Genomic DNA, 17887 nt, shown 5'->3' on the forward strand with positions numbered 1-17887 from the left:
TTGGAGGATTTCCCAGTGGTATCTTCGAAGGATTTCCTGGAGGAATCCATGGGAAAATCCCTGAAAAAAAAAACCGTGGAAAAATTCATGGAAAAATCTCTGGAGTAATTCCTGAAGCAATCCCTGATGGAAATCCAGAGAAATTCTTGGAGAAATGCCTGGAAGAATCCCTAGAGGAATTGCTGACACAGTTTCTAAAGGATGCAATTCCTGTGGTATTTCCTGGAGGAGTTCCTGGAGAAGTTCCTGGATAAAATCCTGGAGGAATGCCCGTTGGAGTTCCTAGAGGAATTTCTAGAGGAATTCATGAAAGAATAACTGGATAAGTTTTTAGAGGAATCTCCAGAGGAATTCTGGGAGTTGTATATTATTTTTATATTTCTGAAAAAAAAAAACCCTTGAGAAAATCCTGGAGGAATTTCTAGCGAAATTTTTGGAGGAATTCCTATAGAAATTCTCGAAAGAATTCCTGAAGAAATCCCTGGAGAAATCCTTGAAGGGATTTGTGATGAAATCCCTGGGGAAATCTCTAGAGGAATTCCTGGAGGAGTATCTGGAGGAATCCATGAAAAATTCCTGAAGGTATTCCTGGCGAATTTCCCGGAAAAGGTTCTTATGAAATCCCTAGCGGTTTTGCTGGAAAAAAGGAATTTCTGGAGAATTTTCTGGAAGAATATTCAAAGGAATCCTGGAGGAATCCCTGAAAAAATCTCTGGAGGAATTGGTGGAGAAATCCCTGAAGCAATTCATGAAGGAATCTCAGGAGAAATTCTTAGATGAATGCCTGGAGGAGTCCGTGCAAAATTCTTGAGGGTAATCTTGGAAAATTTCCTAGAGAAATTTCTGACATAATTTCTGAAGGATGTCCAGAAACAATTCTCGGATCAATCCCTAGAGAAATTGTTGGAGGAATTCCTGAAAAAATTCTAGGGGTATTTTCTGGAGTATCACCTAGAGGAGTTCCTGGAGAAATTCCGGGATAAAGTCCTGGAGGAATGCCTGAAGGAATCCCTGGAGGAATTCCTTTGGGAATTCGTGGAGGAATCTTTGGAGGAATTCTTGCATTAATTACTGGATGGATTGCTAGGGGAATCTGTAGATGAACTCTGAGAGAAACTTCTGAAAAAATGCCCTGCAAAATTCCTGGAGGAATTCCTCGAGGAGACCCTGGAGAAATTCCTGGATGGAATTCTGAAGGAATCTTCTGGAAGAATTAGGAGGAATTTCTGGAGGAGTCCCTGAAACAATTCCTGGGGGAATAACTGGTGGAATTCCTGGAGGAATCGCTTAAGGACAAACGTCTTGAAATCCCGCTTCAACAATGCATCAGAACTTCAGACGCACAAATCTCAAGAAGCAAGCTTCAAACAACAGTGCATTTTATTATTCTGCTCTTGCTCTTGTAATAAGCTTCAAATAAAAAGAACAGGTATGCTGGTTTTGTTTACGAAGAGTTTTGTGCTCTCGAAATCGTGAGTAGGTACCAAAGTCGGCCATTGTGGCTGCATTTTGGGATTCTAACAAGTCTGTCCTTAAAATAATCTTGGAGAAATCTCTGCAAAAATCCAAGGAAGAATCCCTGAAAGAATGCCAGGAAACCTTCCTGGTAGATGCCTAGTAAAATTACTGGTGGAATTCCTGGGAGGATTCTCTGAAGTAATTTTAGAAAATCTTTGGAGGAATTCCTGTAGGAGTCTCTGAAAAAAATCCTTGGAGGTATCCTTAAGGATTTCCTGGATAAATTACTATATGAATTCCAGGTTAAATTCTTGGAAGAATCTCGGAAGCAATAACTGGAGGAACCACTGGAGGAATGCATGGATTTTTTGGTCGAATTGGAAATTATGGGGGAATCTCTAGATATATTCCTGTACGAGTTTTTAGAGAAATTCCTGCAGGAATTCCCAGAGAAATCCTTGGAAAAAAAACCTAAAGGAATTCATAAGAAAAATTCGTGGATTAATCTAGTGAGGAATACAAAAAATAATTCCTGAAGAAATCGCAGATGGAATTCTTGGAGAAATTTTGAAGGAATCTTTAGAAGAGTTCCTGAAGAAACTCCAGAAGGTATCTCGGAAGCAATTTCAAGAGGAATTCCTAAGGGAATCCCTAAACAGTTCCTGGAGCAAGTACTGATTAATTCCTGGAGGCGTTACTGAAGGAATCCTAAGAAGAGTTCCTGGGAGAATCTTTGGAGGATTTTTTAAAATAAGTTGTTCCAGAAATAATCACAGAAGTAATTTTTGAGTTAAGAACTGCAGAATTTCTTGAAGGAATCCATGGAGGATTTTTTCCTCCCCTGTTGGGGAAATTAAGCCACTGTGTCCAATAAGCTGATCTTTTGTGGCATGGAAGATTCCTAGAGGAATGTCTGTAGGGATTAACGAAGGAATCTCTAGAAATACTCCTGAAGGAATCTCTAGAAGAATTCCTGGAGGTATTTCTGGAGGATTCTCTGGAGGCATTTCTGAAGGAACCCCTGGATTAGTTTTAAGGGGAATCTCTGCAGCAATTCACAGAGGAATCCCTGGAATAATTTCTGGAGGAATTCCTTGAGAAATTCCTGGAAGAATCCTAGGAAGAATTCCTGAAGAAATTGCAGAAGCGATTCTTAGAGGTATTCCTAAGACTAAGAGAATCCCTAAACAGTCCCTGTAGGATGAACTGGATTAATTCTTAATTCCTGGAGGAGTCCCTGACAGAATTCCAAGAGGAATTCCTGAAGAAATTCTAAAAAGTGTGGAGTTGTTCCTGAAAGAAACACAGAAGAAATTCCAGGATGAATCCCTGGAGGAATTCTTGAAGGAAAACCTAGAGGAATTTTTGAAAAAATCCCATGTGGAATCCCGGAAGCAATCCCATGAGAAAATCCTTAGGGAATTCCAGGAAGCTTTCTTATCAAATTCTGCAGAATTTATGTAGGTAAAAAAATTGAAATCCATGTCACAAAAATTTTTGGACAAAAGGAGCTCCTGGATTAATTTTTAGCTAATCTCTGGTAAAATTCTGGTATTCCTGCTGATATACTTCAAATTATTCCAGTTTCTGCTGACGGGTATCCCTGGAGAAATTCCAGGAGGAATTATCGAAAAAAGCACTGGAGCAATTACTGAAGGAGCTTCTATAGATATCCAAGGAGAAATTTTCGAAAGAATGTCTAGTGAAACCCATAGAGGAATTCTTGAAAAACTCTCTGGAGCAATCAATGATGGAATCATTGAAGAAAGCTATGGAATGATTCCTGGAGGCGTTCGTCGATGCATCCTTGCACATGTAAAATTGTTTGAAGGAATCGTGGACTGAATTCTTGAAGCATTTCTTGGAACAAACCCTGAAACCATCACTTTCGGAACCCTGCAAGATGCCCATGAAAGAATTCACGAAGAAGAAACTCCTGGAGAAGCCCCTTTTGGAATTTCTGAAAAAAAAATCCTGAAAAGTTCCTGAATACATGGTTAAAGGAATTTCTTAAGGTTCCTTGAAAGAACTCTCAAAGAAATCCCAGGTATTTTGCTCTTAGCATGACGTTTGTTTAAATTTAGAAGTGAAAATTCGTATAGCAGTAGCACATAACTGCACTCTATAGTAGCATATGGTTCTACAAGGTCGTACCGGAATCGGTTCCGGTATATCTTGAATATTTGGCATGCTGTTTTTGTATTCCATGAATAAACATCAAAAAATTTAGCCATTCAACCAAGCTTGTTTTTTGGTAAAATTTTATGATAAGATTGTAGTGGTTCTCTTGGAGAAATTCTTGGCGAAATGTCCCGTGGTTCTCGACTAAAAAAGTATAATTTTGGATAAAAACCTTAATTATTTGAATAGTTTATTTTTCGTGATATTTTTTCTGGAACTCTGAAATATAGATAATCTTTGAGTTGGCTCGATATTAAAAAAAATAATCTAGCCCCCCTCTGGCTACGCCTATGGTTGTGCAACTTGTTTTGCATAAATACGCAATTGCTTGAAAATCATAAAACATATGGGATTTTGAGATAAAGTCGAAGTTATAAAAAAATTGTATATTTTTCCTGAGAAATTCCAAGTTTTCTTAATAGATCTTTGACAAGAATGATATCAATAATGATCTACAAGTTTGTTTTGGATACATATGCAAATATTTTGAAATCATAAAATGTTAAATAAATCGCGATCAATTTGAAATCACAACAAAATTGTATATTTTTCCCGAAAAATTCGAAGTTCTCTGATTTTTTTGTAGTTCTTTGGCCAGATTTATATCAAGTTTGTTCTGCAAACCTTTCCTGGTTACAAACAAAAATATATTAAAATCATAAAAATTCTAAGATTTTGAGATCAATAAGATGTTATAACAAAATTGTAGATTTTTCCTGAAAAGTTTGTAGTTTTCTGATTTTTTGTAGTTTTTCAGCCAGATTTATATCAAGTCTGTTCTGCAAACTTGTTCTGAATAAATACGCAAATATTTTAAAACCATAAAGTGTATGGGAATTCGAGATTAGTTTGAAATTATAACAAAATTGTATATTTTTCCTGAAAAAATCGTAGTTTTCTGAATTTTTTGTTGTTCTTTTGCCAGATTTATATGAATAATATTTTGCAAACTTGTTTTGAATAAATTCGCAAATATTTTTAAATCAAAAAATGTATGGGAATTCGAGATTAGTTTGAAATGATATCAAAATTGTATATTTTTCCTGAAAAATTCGTAGTTTTCTGAATTTTTTGTAGTTCTTTGGCCAGACTTATATCAATAATAATCTGCAAATTTGTTCTAGATACATACGCAAATATTTTGAAATCATAAAATGTATGGAAATTTGATATTAGTTTGAAATTATAACAAAACTGTATATTTTTCCTGAAAAAATCGTAGTTTTATGATTTTTTTTGTAGTTCTTTGGCCAGATTTATATCAATTATGTTCTGCAAACTTGTTCTAGATAAATACGCAAATATTTTAAAATCATTAAATAAATGGGAATTCGAGATTAGTGTGAAATTGTAACAAAATTGTATATTTTTCTTGAAAAATTCATAGTTTTTTATTTGATTTTTTTGTACTTCTTTTATGAGAAAAATATCAATAATGCTCTGGGAATTTCTTCCTTAAGTATATGCGCTCATCTATATATATAAAAATGCAGTGGCATACGTGGAACCGCGCATAACTTGCGAACGGTAGGTCCGATTTTGATCGTCTTAGTTTTGTTCTGTTAGTTTTCACCCAAGGAAGGTTTATGAGGCAAAAAACATGGAAAAATTAAGAGTTTTTGAAAATCGATCTTACATACGTTTTGTGACCGGGGGCTTGGTCTTGGATAGAAACATGAAACGTCAAAAAACGCAGTAGGCAAGACAAAGTTTGCCGGGTACAGCTAGTTTTAAAATAAAAAAATACATTGGCCATCGCGACAAATTTAAAGTTACAAAAGAAAATATGTTTTTTTCTGTATTATACGTAGTTTTCTGTTTTTTTGTATTTCTTTGGCCAGATTTGTATCGATAATGTTCTGAAAATTTGTTTTGAATGAATACGCAAATATTTTAAAATCATAAAATGTATGGAAATTTGAGATTAGTTTGAAATTATAACAAAATTGTATATTTTTCCTGAAAAATTCGTAGTTTTATGAATTTTTGCAGTTCTTTGGCCAGATTTATATCGATTATGTTCTGAAAACTTGTTCTGGATAAATACGCAAATATTTTAAAATCATTAAATGTATGGGAATTCGAGATTAGTTTGAAGTTATAACAAAATTGTATATTTTTCCTGAAAAATTCGTAGTTTTTTGAATTTTTTGTTGTTCTTTGAAGAGGAAAATATCAACAATGTTCTGAGAATTTCTTCCTTAACTATAGGCGCACATTTTAAAATAAAAAAATACATTTGTCATCGCGACAAATTTAAAGTTACAAAAGAAAATATGGTTTTCTCTGTATTATACGTAGTTTTGTGAATATATTGGAGTGTTTTGAGTGATGAATAATCACTTAAATTACACTGATAGCTTTATAACACTCGTGTGGGCTATTCACCATCAAAAAATCATGTGGCCATCGCGATAAATTTAAAGTTCTGCAGGAACATAAAAATCTTACGAAATTTATAACGACTTGCTCTGGGTTTTTTTAGTACTAGAAACTAGAATTTTGATCAGATAAAATTTTCAAAACATGCATACTGATCCAGAGATCCTAAAAAAATCATTGCTAAAAAAATTTTTGAAATCGGACTTGTAACGGCCGAGATATAGAAGGTTGAAATTAGCGTTCCACTTCTTTTGAGGCATTGACGTTCGTGTAAGTGAAAAATAGCATCGACGCTGGAGTGTTAAGATGTTTTCATTTCACCTACAAATTTTCTTGTGAATCGGTGCAGTACTTTTTGTTGTAGCAATGGAAGAGTAGAATGTGCGCCATTGAATTTTGTACAGTCCCTAGTTTTGCTTGTCAGCTCTGTAACTTTTGAATTTGGCAAAGAAAATGGCTGATATTTTGAACACAAACCTTTCAATTCACATTTGTTGCATAAGCAAAATTTCAAAAAAATGGATGCACTATAAACAATTTTACTGTCGAAACATGTATTGGGACTGAATGTGATTTTAGCCCTCCAGACAGCAAATAGTTTGCACCCTTTATTTTTTCGATTGTAGAGTAAATGCGGGGAAAGTTCGCACCTAACAGACTTCACAAAATAACTATTATCTTGAAAAGTCCATGAAATTCCATGAATATTCTTTCCAATTTGTAGGCTCATTTCTAATCCTCTGAAGAGAAATTAGTTTCAATTAACTATTTTATAAATTGTGTTTAAAAACACAAATGCTTGGGTAGAACCTTAGAAATTAACTATTCCACATAGGTCAAATGCAACAATTTTCATATTTAATATCACAGCAAGATGTATTGCAGTAAAATGTAAAACTTACCTTAAGTTCAAGGAATAGTAACAGTGCAAGAATCACTTTGAATTTTATTGCTTTAATCACGCTTCAAATATTTATAAACTACATAAACTATTTATAAACTACAACTATTTTCTTATATATCGATTTTTCTCTTGCTATAACTATTTACTAATATTATTTTTTCTCTTTCTTTATCACTTACTTAGCTATTGAATATAATTATCACTAAACTATAAACTTAATCACTATTTATATACAAAATAAAAGATCTTTCAAAATTCTGGCTGCGAAAGTTAGTCTGCGAAAAATCACTCAGAGTTGCTTGTTTGCTTGCTAGTAGCTGAACGAGCCGCGATGGAATGACAATGCTGATAGTTTGTCTATGCAAGAAAAACCGTTTGTCCACAGTTGATTAAAATACAATACATAATGAATGACATGCAATATGCTTCATTCAACTTGTATTGTGCCACAACTCTATTCGAGCCTCTCTCTGGCCGCCTCTGAATTAACTAAAACATGCTCAGAGATTCTGTTGAATGAGAGCGCATAGTGGATTGTAACCATTGAGTAAAGCAAATTGATCGTGGCTGTGTTTGTCAGACACGAGATACGACTATTTGAATTCGGTAATTGTATTGATATGCTTGGAGCTTCCAGCCAACAGCTACTATGAACGGAGAAGAGAATGAAAGAATCTGAAAACAGGTTTACTGGAAGACACTGTAACGGTATTTGACTACGAATCGCACGATGTGTTTCTCTCCTTCCAGACATCAATTGCATGTCTTTTGGTTTGCTTGGTTGTTTGTCAAAAAAAAAAATCCTTAGAGAATCGATGACAGTATGAATGTCATAATGAACAGCCAGTTTTACAGTTTTATATTTTATACATATTATACAGGGAAGTTGGGGTAATACGAATGATCCGCGTGGCGCGTAGTCGTTTGGGTGAACGGTGCAGTGAAAACAAAGGTGCAGTGAAAGGTGACGCGCCGCGTATCATCACATTTGCGCTTCATCATCATCATTATGTCACCATCGCCGTTTCGTTTGGTTTTGGTGGCTTCTATTCGTGCGGTGGCAGATTGTAAAAATTGCATGCGGGTAAAACAAACAGCGTGACAACAAACAGTTCCGCATGTTTTTACACCCTTCAGCACGCGCGCTGTTGTAAAAAGTATAACAACACCAAAAAACCTCGCTCGTCGTATACAGCGCGAGCGCGGTGCAGTTTCAGCTGCTTGATGGCGCGCGTCCTGAAAGGTTAAACTAGATTGATCGTGGGCTATAAAATCAAACGAATTAGGGTCTGGGACCATTTGGGCAGGAGCACCTATTTTGGCACTTGCTGCTATAACTCCGTCAATTCCAAACCGATTGACTTGAATTTCTGCACATGGCTAGATACTGTGCGTGTCTGATCATGTCTCAAAAATTAAGTCAATCGGTTCAAAATTGACTGAGCTATAGCAGCCTTACCTATGATTTTAATGCCAACAGATTGCTCCTGAATCCAGGAAGTCCTTGAGGACATTATAGAACGTTTATAGTCCTGCAGGTTGATGTGGTTCAACCACCCTGCAAGGCTTTTCTCAACTTTAAAATTATTTCTAACAAATATAAAAAACTCGAATTTACTTATAAGAGAACACTTCACTTCACAGACTAACTTTCGCAGCCAGAATTTTGAAAGATCTTTTATTTTGTATATAAATAGTGATTAAGTTTATAGTTTAGTGATAATTATATTCAATAGCTAAGTAAGTGATAAAGAAAGAGAAAAAATAATATTAGTAAATAGTTATAGCAAGAGAAAAATCGATATATAAGAAAATAGTTGTAGTTTATAAATAGTTTATGTAGTTTATAAATATTTGAAGCGTGATTAAAGCAATAAAATTCAAAGTGATTCTTGCACTGTTACTATTCCTTGAACTTAAGGTAAGTTTTACATTTTACTGCAATACATCTTGCTGTGATATTAAATATGAAAATTGTTGCATTTGACCTATGTGGAATAGTTAATTTCTAAGGTTCTACCCAAGCATTTGTGTTTTTAAACACAATTTATAAAATAGTTAATTGAAACTAATTTCTCTTCAGAGGATTAGAAATGAGCCTACAAATTGGAAAGAATATTCATGGAATTTCATGGACTTTTCAAGATAATAGTTATTTTGTGAAGTCTGTTAGGTGCGAACTTTCCCCGCATTTACTCTACAATCGAAAAAATAAAGGGTGCAAACTATTTGCTGTCTGGAGGGCTAAAATCACATTCAGTCCCAATACATGTTTCGACAGTAAAATTGTTTATAGTGCATCCATTTTTTTGAAATTTTGCTTATGCAACAAATGTGAATTGAAAGGTTTGTGTTCAAAATATCAGCCATTTTCTTTGCCAAATTCAAAAGTTACAGAGCTGACAAGCAAAACTAGGGACTGTACAAAATTCAATGGCGCACATTCTACTCTTCCATTGCTACAACAAAAAGTACTGCACCGATTCACAAGAAAATTTGTAGGTGAAATGAAAACATCTTAACACTCCAGCGTCGATGCTATTTTTCACTTACACGAACGTCAATGCCTCAAAAGAAGTGGAACGCTAATTTCAACCTTCTATATCTCGGCCGTTACAAGTCCGATTTCAAAAATTTTTTTAGCAATGATTTTTTTAGGATCTCTGGATCAGTATGCATGTTTTGAAAATTTTATCTGATCAAAATTCTAGTTTCTAGTACTAAAAAAACCCAGAGCAAGTCGTTATAAATTTCGTAAGATTTTTATGTTCCTGCAGAACTTTAAATTTATCGCGATGGCCACATGATTTTTTGATGGTGAATAGCCCACACGAGTGTTATAAAGCTATCAGTGTAATTTAAGTGATTATTCATCACTCAAAACACTCCAATATATTCACAAAACTACGTATAATACAGAGAAAACCATATTTTCTTTTGTAACTTTAAATTTGTCGCGATGACAAATGTATTTTTTTATTTTAAAATGTGCGCCTATAGTTAAGGAAGAAATTCTCAGAACATTGTTGATATTTTCCTCTTCAAAGAACAACAAAAAATTCAAAAAACTACGAATTTTTCAGGAAAAATATACAATTTTGTTATAACTTCAAACTAATCTCGAATTCCCATACATTTAATGATTTTAAAATATTTGCGTATTTATCCAGAACAAGTTTTCAGAACATAATCGATATAAATCTGGCCAAAGAACTGCAAAAATTCATAAAACTACGAATTTTTCAGGAAAAATATACAATTTTGTTATAATTTCAAACTAATCTCAAATTTCCATACATTTTATGATTTTAAAATATTTGCGTATTCATTCAAAACAAATTTTCAGAACATTATCGATACAAATCTGGCCAAAGAAATACAAAAAAACAGAAAACTACGTATAATACAGAAAAAAACATATTTTCTTTTGTAACTTTAAATTTGTCGCGATGGCCAATGTATTTTTTTATTTTAAAACTAGCTGTACCCGGCAAACTTTGTCTTGCCTACTGCGTTTTTTGACGTTACATGTTTCTATCCAAGACCAAGCCCCCGGTCACAAAACGTATGTAAGATCGATTTTCAAAAACTCTTAATTTTTCCATGTTTTTTGCCTCATAAACCTTCCTTGGGTGAAAACTAACAGAACAAAACTAAGACGATCAAAATCGGACCTACCGTTCGCAAGTTATGCGCGGTTCCACGTATGCCACTGCATTTTTATATATATAGATGAGCGCATATACTTAAGGAAGAAATTCCCAGAGCATTATTGATATTTTTCTCATAAAAGAAGTACAAAAAAATCAAATAAAAAACTATGAATTTTTCAAGAAAAATATACAATTTTGTTACAATTTCACACTAATCTCGAATTCCCATTTATTTAATGATTTTAAAATATTTGCGTATTTATCTAGAACAAGTTTGCAGAACATAATTGATATAAATCTGGCCAAAGAACTACAAAAAAAATCATAAAACTACGAATTTTTCAGGAAAAATATACAGTTTTGTTATAATTTCAAACTAATATCAAATTTCCATACATTTTATGATTTCAAAATATTTGCGTATGTATCTAGAACAAATTTGCAGATTATTATTGATATAAGTCTGGCCAAAGAACTACAAAAAATTCAGAAAACTACGAATTTTTCAGGAAAAATATACAATTTTGATATCATTTCAAACTAATCTCGAATTCCCATACATTTTTTGATTTAAAAATATTTGCGAATTTATTCAAAACAAGTTTGCAAAATATTATTCATATAAATCTGGCAAAAGAACAACAAAAAATTCAGAAAACTACGATTTTTTCAGGAAAATATACAATTTTGTTATAATTTCAAACTAATCTCGAATTCCCATACACTTTATGGTTTTAAAATATTTGCGTATTTATTCAGAACAAGTTTGCAGAACAGACTTGATATAAATCTGGCTGAAAAACTACAAAAAATCAGAAAACTACAAATTTTTCAGGAAAAATCTACAATTTTGTTATAACATCTTATTGATCTCAAAATCTTAGAATTTTTATGATTTTAATATATTTTTGTTTGTAACCAGGAAAGGTTTGCAGAACAAACTTGATATAAATCTGGCCAAAGAACTACAAAAAAATCAGAGAACTTCGAATTTTTCGGGAAAAATATACAATTTTGTTGTGATTTCAAATTGATCGCGATTTATTTAACATTTTATGATTTCAAAATATTTGCATATGTATCCAAAACAAACTTGTAGATCATTATTGATATCATTCTTGTCAAAGATCTATTAAGAAAACTTGGAATTTCTCAGGAAAAATATACAATTTTTTTATAACTTCGACTTTATCTCAAAATCCCATATGTTTTATGATTTTCAAGCAATTGCGTATTTATGCAAAACAAGTTGCACAACCATAGGCGTAGCCTGAGGGGGGCTAGATTATTTTTTTTAATATCGAGCCAACTCAAAGATTATCTATATTTCAGAGTTCCAGAAAAAATATCACGAAAAATAAACTATTCAAATAATTAAGGTTTTTATCCAAAATTATACTTTTTTAGTCGAGAACCACGGGACATTTCGCCAAGAATTTCTCCAAGAGAACCACTACAATCTTATCATAAAATTTTACCAAAAAACAAGCTTGGTTGAATGGCTAAATTTTTTGATGTTTATTCATGGAATACAAAAACAGCATGCCAAATATTCAAGATATACCGGAACCGATTCCGGTACGACCTTGTAGAACCATATGCTACTATAGAGTGCAGTTATGTGCTACTGCTATACGAATTTTCACTTCTAAATTTAAACAAACGTCATGCTAAGAGCAAAATACCTGGGATTTCTTTGAGAGTTCTTTCAAGGAACCTTAAGAAATTCCTTTAACCATGTATTCAGGAACTTTTCAGGATTTTTTTTCAGAAATTCCAAAAGGGGCTTCTCCAGGAGTTTCTTCTTCGTGAATTCTTTCATGGGCATCTTGCAGGGTTCCGAAAGTGATGGTTTCAGGGTTTGTTCCAAGAAATGCTTCAAGAATTCAGTCCACGATTCCTTCAAACAATTTTACATGTGCAAGGATGCATCGACGAACGCCTCCAGGAATCATTCCATAGCTTTCTTCAATGATTCCATCATTGATTGCTCCAGAGAGTTTTTCAAGAATTCCTCTATGGGTTTCACTAGACATTCTTTCGAAAATTTCTCCTTGGATATCTATAGAAGCTCCTTCAGTAATTGCTCCAGTGCTTTTTTCGATAATTCCTCCTGGAATTTCTCCAGGGATACCCGTCAGCAGAAACTGGAATAATTTGAAGTATATCAGCAGGAATACCAGAATTTTACCAGAGATTAGCTAAAAATTAATCCAGGAGCTCCTTTTGTCCAAAAATTTTTGTGACATGGATTTCAATTTTTTAACCTACATAAATTCTGCAGAATTTGATAAGAAAGCTTCCTGGAATTCCCTAAGGATTTTCTCATGGGATTGCTTCCGGGATTCCACATGGGATTTTTTCAAAAATTCCTCTAGGTTTTCCTTCAAGAATTCCTCCAGGGATTCATCCTGGAATTTCTTCTGTGTTTCTTTCAGGAACAACTCCACACTTTTTAGAATTTCTTCAGGAATTCCTCTTGGAATTCTGTCAGGGACTCCTCCAGGAATTAAGAATTAATCCAGTTCATCCTACAGGGACTGTTTAGGGATTCTCTTAGTCTTAGGAATACCTCTAAGAATCGCTTCTGCAATTTCTTCAGGAATTCTTCCTAGGATTCTTCCAGGAATTTCTCAAGGGATTCCTCCAGAAATTATTCCAGGGATTCCTCTGTGAATTGCTGCAGAGATTCCCCTTAAAACTAATCCAGGGGTTCCTTCAGAAATGCCTCCAGAGAATCCTCCAGAAATACCTCCAGGAATTCTTCTAGAGATTCCTTCAGGAGTATTTCTAGAGATTCCTTCGTTAATCCCTACAGACATTCCTCTAGGAATCTTCCATGCCACAAAAGATCAGCTTATTGGACACAGTGGCTTAATTTCCCCAACAGGGGAGGAAAAAATCCTCCATGGATTCCTTCAAGAAATTCTGCAGTTCTTAACTCAAAAATTACTTCTGTGATTATTTCTGGAACAACTTATTTTAAAAAATCCTCCAAAGATTCTCCCAGGAACTCTTCTTAGGATTCCTTCAGTAACGCCTCCAGGAATTAATCAGTACTTGCTCCAGGAACTGTTTAGGGATTCCCTTAGGAATTCCTCTTGAAATTGCTTCCGAGATACCTTCTGGAGTTTCTTCAGGAACTCTTCTAAAGATTCCTTCAAAATTTCTCCAAGAATTCCATCTGCGATTTCTTCAGGAATTATTTTTTGTATTCCTCACTAGATTAATCCACGATTTTTTCTTATGAATTCCTTTAGGTTTTTTTTCCAAGGATTTCTCTGGGAATTCCTGCAGGAATTTCTCTAAAAACTCGTACAGGAATATATCTAGAGATTCCCCCATAATTTCCAATTCGACCAAAAAATCCATGCATTCCTCCAGTGGTTCCTCCAGTTATTGCTTCCGAGATTCTTCCAAGAATTTAACCTGGAATTCATATAGTAATTTATCCAGGAAATCCTTAAGGATACCTCCAAGGATTTTTTTCAGAGACTCCTACAGGAATTCCTCCAAAGATTTTCTAAAATTACTTCAGAGAATCCTCCCAGGAATTCCACCAGTAATTTTACTAGGCATCTACCAGGAAGGTTTCCTGGCATTCTTTCAGGGATTCTTCCTTGGATTTTTGCAGAGATTTCTCCAAGATTATTTTAAGGACAGACTTGTTAGAATCCCAAAATGCAGCCACAATGGCCGACTTTGGTACCTACTCACGATTTCGAGAGCACAAAACTCTTCGTAAACAAAACCAGCATACCTGTTCTTTTTATTTGAAGCTTATTACAAGAGCAAGAGCAGAATAATAAAATGCACTGTTGTTTGAAGCTTGCTTCTTGAGATTTGTGCGTCTGAAGTTCTGATGCATTGTTGAAGCGGGATTTCAAGACGTTTGTCCTTAAGCGATTCCTCCAGGAATTCCACCAGTTATTCCCCCAGGAATTGTTTCAGGGACTCCTCCAGAAATTCCTCCTAATTCTTCCAGAAGATTCCTTCAGAATTCCATCCAGGAATTTCTCCAGGGTCTCCTCGAGGAATTCCTCCAGGAATTTTGCAGGGCATTTTTTCAGAAGTTTCTCTCAGAGTTCATCTACAGATTCCCCTAGCAATCCATCCAGTAATTAATGCAAGAATTCTTCCAAAGATTCCTCCACGAATTCCCAAAGGAATTCCTCCAGGGATTCCTTCAGGCATTCCTCCAGGACTTTATCCCGGAATTTCTCCAGGAACTCCTCTAGGTGATACTCCAGAAAATACCCCTAGAATTTTTTCAGGAATTCCTCCAACAATTTCTCTAGGGATTGATCCGAGAATTGTTTCTGGACATCCTTCAGAAATTATGTCAGAAATTTCTCTAGGAAATTTTCCAAGATTACCCTCAAGAATTTTGCACGGACTCCTCCAGGCATTCATCTAAGAATTTCTCCTGAGATTCCTTCATGAATTGCTTCAGGGATTTCTCCACCAATTCCTCCAGAGATTTTTTCAGGGATTCCTCCAGGATTCCTTTGAATATTCTTCCAGAAAATTCTCCAGAAATTCCTTTTTTCCAGCAAAACCGCTAGGGATTTCATAAGAACCTTTTCCGGGAAATTCGCCAGGAATACCTTCAGGAATTTTTCATGGATTCCTCCAGATACTCCTCCAGGAATTCCTCTAGAGATTTCCCCAGGGATTTCATCACAAATCCCTTCAAGGATTTCTCCAGGGATTTCTTCAGGAATTCTTTCGAGAATTTCTATAGGAATTCCTCCAAAAATTTCGCTAGAAATTCCTCCAGGATTTTCTCAAGGGTTTTTTTTTTCAGAAATATAAAAATAATATACAACTCCCAGAATTCCTCTGGAGATTCCTCTAAAAACTTATCCAGTTATTCTTTCATGAATTCCTCTAGAAATTCCTCTAGGAACTCCAACGGGCATTCCTCCAGGATTTTATCCAGGAACTTCTCCAGGAACTCCTCCAGGAAATACCACAGGAATTGCATCCTTTAGAAACTGTGTCAGCAATTCCTCTAGGGATTCTTCCAGGCATTTCTCCAAGAATTTCTCTGGATTTCCATCAGGGATTGCTTCAGGAATTACTCCAGAGATTTTTCCATGAATTTTTCCACGGTTTTTTTTTTTCAGGGATTTTCCCATGGATTCCTCCAGGAAATCCTTCGAAGATACCACTGGGAAATCCTCCAAAAGTTCCTCCAAGGATTCTTCCAGGAAATTCTCTATGGATTTCTTCAGAAACTATTCCAGGTAGTTGATTGATTTAGCTATATGAGAAGAATATAGAAGCCCTAGGCTGGTTCGTATCTTTCCAGGAAGTTCTCCAGGAATACCTTCGTGAATTTATCATGGGTTCCCTTAGGTATTCCTTCAGCGATTTCTCCACAAATTTCTTCAAGGATTCCCCCAGAGATTCCTTAAGGAATTCCTTAGAGGATTTTACCAGGAATTCCGCTAGAAATTCCTCCAGAAATTCCTCAATGGATATTGTTCAGAAATAGAAAAATTACAGAAAAATAAATATTAATCTCCCAGAATTCCTCTGGAGATTCCTCTAGAAACTCATCCAGTAATTCTTTCGAAAATTGTTTCTAGGAATTCCTCCAGCCATTCATCCAGGATTTTATCCAGGAATTTCTCCAGGAAAAACACCAGAAATTTCATCAGGAATTCCTCCAGCAATTGCTCCTGGACATCCTACAGAAATTATGTCAAGAATTCCTCAGGAAATCCTCTAAGGATTTATTCAGAGATTCTTCCAGAAATTTCACCATGACTACTTTCAGGAATTTTTCAGGTTTTCCTCCAGACATTCCTCCAGGAGTTCTGCCAGAGATTCGACCAGGGTTTGCTTCAGAGATTTGTCCACGAATTTCTCCAGAGATATTCCCATAGATTACTCCAGGGAATCCTCCAGAAATTCCTCCAAGGGTTCTTGAGAATCCTAGTGGAATTTCTCAAGGAATTCCTCAACTTTGAGATAATTCCTAACAAATATGAAAAACTCGAATTTACTTATAAGAGAACACTTCACTTCTTTATGATTTCAATGTCAACAGATTGCTCCTTAACCCAGGAAGTCCTTGAGGACATTATAGAACGTTTAAAGTCCTGCAGGTTGATGTGGTTCAACCACCCTGCAAGGTTTTTCTCAACTTCGAGATTATTCCTAACAAATATGAAAAACTCTAATTTACTTATAAGAGAAACACTTCACTTCTTTATGATTTCAATGTCAATAGACTGCTCCTTAATCCAGGAAGTCCTTGTGAGCATTATAAAACGTTCAAAGTCATGCAGGCTGATGTGGTTCAACCACCCTGCAAGGATTTCCTCAATTTTAAGTTTATTTTATGTGAATTATGTTAATAGTCTGCTTCTTAACCCAGGAATTGCCTTTCTTTCTACAATCAAAGGTTTACTCAAATAATCTGACAAGGTACAATTCCCTAGGATTTTATTGTAAATAGATTTCTGCTCAGTAGGGGAAGTCCTTTAAGACATTATATCACGATAATAGTCCTTCACAATGATATCGTTTAACTGTTCGATCGATTTGTATTTTATTTCTTAAATGAATGTTTCTCTAGCAATATCGCAATACTCTGAGTAAAATTACACCCAATTCCTTATGATTGGACTCTAATAAGTATGATTTTATCCTTGAACATCCTTAAAAGTCTTTTTCGTCACCCATGTTGTTAGAAATTCCTTGCAGGGTGGTATGGTGCAGGATAACAAGCCGTACTAAAATTGTTCTAAAAATATACTGCAGGGTGGTGTGGTGCAGGGTAACAAAACCAGCCTCAAGAATTGCTTCAGGAATAATTCTAGAAATTCCTCCACGAATTGCTTCAGAAATGTCTTCAGGGATTCCTACGGGAATTCTACCAGGAACTACTTCAGCCTGTCCTCAAAAAAAATTCTACAAGGAAATATTTACGGGATTCCTCCAAGATATACTTCAGGAACTACTCCAGGAAAGCCGTCAAGAATTCCTGCCGGAAACAATCCAAGAATTCCCATAATTTCTCTTTGAATTTCTCCAGGAATTCGTCAAAAAATTGCTTCTGAAATTTTTCCCGAAATTCCTCCCAGAATTCCTTTTAGAAATACTTCAAGGAAATGCTTCAAGAATTTTTTCAAAAAATCCTTAAAGAACTCCTCCAGAAGTGCATCCAGCCAATCTTTTAGAATTGCTTCACGATTTTTTTTTCAGGAACTTCTCCAGATATTGCTTAGGAATATCTCCAGGAATTCGTCTTGAAGAACTATTCCAGAACGTACTCCAGGAATTACTCCAGGATTTC

This window comes from Aedes albopictus, chromosome 3 (assembly GCF_035046485.1).
Source record: "Aedes albopictus strain Foshan chromosome 3, AalbF5, whole genome shotgun sequence".
In the NCBI taxonomy this organism is placed as follows: domain Eukaryota; kingdom Metazoa; phylum Arthropoda; class Insecta; order Diptera; family Culicidae; genus Aedes; species Aedes albopictus.